Raw genomic sequence first — 4,586 nt, 5'->3', positions numbered from 1 at the left:
ATTGAGCTTGAGATTGTACCTGCGAAGCCTTTGGAAGAACTTTCTCAGATCTCTGACATGGTCAGACTGCTTTCTAGACTTTATAATCACATCATCCACATAAACCTCGATCTCCCTGTGTATCATGTCGTGGAATATGGTCGTCATTGCCCTCATGTAGGTTGCCCTGGCATTTTTCAAACCAAATGGCATGACCCGATAGCAGTACGTTCCCCTTGGCGTGATGAATGCTATCTTTTCTGCATCTTCTTCATCCATTAAGATCTGGTGGTAGCCCACATAACAATCCACAAAAGAACCAATCTCATGTTTGGCACAATTATCGATCAATATATGGATGTTCGGCAGTGGGAAGTTATCCTTGGGACTTGCCTTGTTGAGGTCGCGATAATCAACACACACTCTGGTCTTGCCATCCTTCTTCGTCACAGACACTACATTGGCTAACCAAGTGGGATATCGAGTGACCCGAATAACCTTGGCCTCAAACTGTTTGGTGACCTCTTCCTTAATCTTTATACTCATATCAGTTTTAAATTTCCTCAGCTTCTTCTTGATAGGAGGGGATGCCGGATCAGTGGGCAATTTGTGAACCACAAAACCGGTGCTTAGACCTGGCATGTCGTCATAGGACCATGCAAAAACATCTTTATACTCGAACAGTGTTTTAATTATCTCCTATCTAAGTCGTGGTTCAAGATGGACACTTATTTTAGTTTCCCGGACATTATCTTAGTCCCCTAAATTGATTGCTTCTGTATCACTCAGGTTAGGCTTGGGTTTTTCTTCAAAATGGCTTAATTCTTTACTAATCTCTTCAAAGGCTTCGTCCTCGTCATATTTCGATTCAACATCACACTCTATTTCTTGAATTACCATTTCAGGATTAGATTGGCTTTTAAGACTGGGCCGGAGATTCCACATGCATGTCATATCATTGAAACCAACATAAAAAGAACTGTACAAGGAAGAAAAGAAAAACAAAAGTAAAACTATCAGGAAGAAAGGAAAAGAGAAATTGCATTTCATTGAAATTAAAGACAACGGGGTTTATACATCCAAACGAACGGAACATAGAATCTGAATTACAACCCTGGAATAATACAGATAAATGAAAGAAAATCAAAGCAAACTAACAAAACTCCCTCCTGGTGGGGAGAGGAGTAGCTTCCCAATTGTTAATCTTTGCACCGGGAACAAATTGCACATCCGCCTTGATAGAACCCTCTCCAGCTTCCAACACGTTCACATCGGCGAATATCCTCTCGAACCTTCATCCACATCAACCACCGAAATGTGAACCGACATTATTGGGCGTCTTCTGGTACCAGACCTGACAAATGATTGGGAAAGACGCGGGACTGGCTTTGGAAGGGCCCATGCCCTCTGTTTCATTTTTATGGCTCTTCTCACGTCTGCGACTGTGGGCTTGAACCCCAGACCAAACGTATCCAAGTTTTTAGGAAGAGAAACTGGTTGTACGATACCTTGCAGAGATGCGCCTGAACCTTTGCCTGGTACAAAACCATTTTTCAACATTTCAACGGCTACCATGACTGATGCAGCAGCTGCCCTTGGAGTTGGCATGCCCTTCCCTTCAGGAACTTTCTCTATCGCTACCGTGTCAAAAACCTGATAAACCCACAGCCCCTTGTCGTCTTCGAACTCTATGAATGGAACAATGGCATCACTGGGAACACACAAATTGTCTTCGCCATGCACAACAATTTCATGTTTATCCCATTCAAACATAACCATTTGATGCAGAGTGGACGAGACCGCTTTAGCAGCATGAATCCAGGCTCGACCTAACAACAGATTGTAAGAAACAGCCACATTAAGCACCTGGAATTCCATAGTAAATTCAACTTGCCCTATTGTAAGCTTGAGAACTATATCCCCGACCGAATCTTTCCCTCCACCGTCGAATCCCCAAACGCAGATACTATTTTTGTGAATTCTTTCATCATCCACCTTCAACTTGTTCAGAGTGGAAAGAGGGAAAATATTTGCACTAGAACCATTGTCAATAAGTACCCGAGTAACCATGGAATCTTCACATTTCACCGTCAGATAGAGGTCTCTATTGTGCTCGGTACCCTCCACGGGCAACTCATTATCAGAAAAAGTGACTCTGTTTACCTCAAATATCTTGTTAGCTATCTTTTCCAAGTGGCCTACTGAGATTTTGTCAGGAACGTGGGCTTCGTTCAAGATCTTCATCAAAGCCCGACGGTGTTCGTCTGAATGGATCAATAATGACAAGAGCGAGATCTGAGCTGGTGTCTTCCTTAACTGCTCCACAATGGAATAGTCTTGTACTTTCATCTTTCTCAGAAATTCTTCTGCTTCTTCCTCAGTCACCGCTTTCTTTACCAACACTGGATTATCTTTTGAGGTCTTAGCTTTTCTCAACACTTCGGGGGCAAAGCATCTCCCCGATCGAGCCAAACCATGAGTCTCACACACTTCTTCTTTAACCTCTTTCCCCTTGTAAGTCACTGTCACTCGTTCATAATCTATGGGACTGCCTTGCTGTTGACTATGGGTAATTGAGTTACCAGTTTGATAATGACAGGATCTGTGCAGGCGCCCTTCATAATTACCACAGGCTTGTTCGTTACTCCTGGCACAACCACTTTCGCTCTTTCATGTTTTCCTGCAACGTCACTTGAGGACCCCTTCTTGACCCACACAGATGGTTCATTATTTTCCCCGTTCAACTTGATCACATACTTCTCACTTGTTGCCTTTTCAAACGGCTTGGCTTCACTGGCCCGAATCATCATGACAATTTGCGAAGGCTTCTTAGGCTCCCCTCCCTTATGCACTAGCTCAATCATATTTGTCTTATGATGGGCTGGCAATGGGTTCTGGTTTATGTTGGGTGCCTCCGGGGCTTGGAACTCAATCCGATTAGTATCAATGAGCTCTTGAATAGTTGTTTTCAACTTCCAGCATTTCTCTATGTCGTGACCCGGGGTCCCTGAAAAATACTTACAACTTACAGAGCGGTCAAGATTTCTGGGAGGGGGATTCGGCAACTTAGCCTCGATCGGATTCAACATACCCAACTGTCTCAGTCGGTGGAATAGACTAGCATATGATTCTCCCAATGGAGTGAAAGTCTTCTGCTTCTGCAACCTCTCATTCTTAAAGGCTTGATTTGGCCGGAAACATGTTCTAGGGGATTTCTGTAGACTCTTGGGGGTGGATGGGAATTTTGTGGAGCTAGGTATGGACTTTGTGGAGTCGGCGCACGCCATTGTGCGTAAGCGGGAGTTTGGGTATAGGTTTGTGCGTGATGGATGGAAAAATGGGGATCGGGCGGTGGGTAGTAGTATTGTGGTGGACTATATGGTGTGTGGGGGTATGTTTGGTGGTAGGGTCGAGGCGGGTTGTAATAACGTGGAATGTTCCTGGATCCAACCCAAGCTCCCGACTCAATTGTAGCAACATCCTCTTTCTTCTTCTTCCCGAGTACACCTCTAGTACCGTTTTGAATGGCCTGGGTGGTCGCCTTGATTGTTGAATAACTCATGATCTTGTTGGACTTGAGTCCCTCCTCAACCATGCCTCCCATTTTTACAACTTTATTAAAGGACTTGCCTACTGCTGACACCAAGTGACCAACGGAATCCATATTCCCTAAAGCTCTCACCGGTCTTCTTCTCAATCTTTGTCAATGACAGACGGTCTGGGATAATTTCGAGGTTGTACTGAAAATGGAAAGCAAAAGCTTGGGCCAAATTGTCCCATGTGTACCACCTGTTGTGATCTTGTCTGCTATACCATTCTAATGCCGAGCCACTCAAACTTTGGCTGAAATATGCCATCAACAATTCATCTCTTTCACTTTCTCCTCTCATCTTGCTACAAAATCCTCTTAAGTGTGCTACTGGGTCACCATGCCTGTCGTACAGATCAAACTTGGGCATTTTGAACCCTGCTGGTAACTGAACATCTGGGAACAAACATAAATCCTTATAGGCCACACTTACTTGACCTCCCAACCCCCTCATATCTCGGAACGATTGTTCTAAGATTTTGACCTTTCTGATAATCTCTTCATGCTCGGGATTTTTGGGTGGCTTCTCGGTCTCTGTTGGGAGATCAAGCTAAGGGGTACAAGAATATGGTTCTGGAACTTTGAAGGTGGGTTTAGGGGGATAGTACTGGTTGTCGTGAGTTTGGAACAGAGGTTCACTGGAAGATCGGTGTAATGTAGCAGGTAGAGGTGCCACAAAAATAGGTGTAATTAGTAGGGGAGGGTATGGGACTTGTTTGGGTGGTGGAGCTTGAGAAGTATGGGAAGTGGCGCCATAGCATTGTTGATAGAGGGGAAAGGCTGGAGATGAGTTCATAGTGGGAGGCTCCTGAGGTTGGGCCAATGGTGGGATATAAGCAGGGTTGGCGGGATAAACCGGTGATGGATGCCCTTTGGCCCAGGCTTGGTACATTTCAGCCATCTGATGCTTTAACTTATACATCTCCTCCTTCATTGCATTAACATCTAGTTCTTCCACCTCTTTTGACGGGTCAACAATACTTGTCTCCGGTTCTTGGTTGGCCATATTCAGCCTGTC

This window comes from Nicotiana tabacum, chromosome 3, assembly GCF_000715075.1.
Source record: "Nicotiana tabacum cultivar K326 chromosome 3, ASM71507v2, whole genome shotgun sequence".
NCBI classification, from domain to species: domain Eukaryota; kingdom Viridiplantae; phylum Streptophyta; class Magnoliopsida; order Solanales; family Solanaceae; genus Nicotiana; species Nicotiana tabacum.
Note: the sequence above shows the minus strand (reverse complement) of the source record.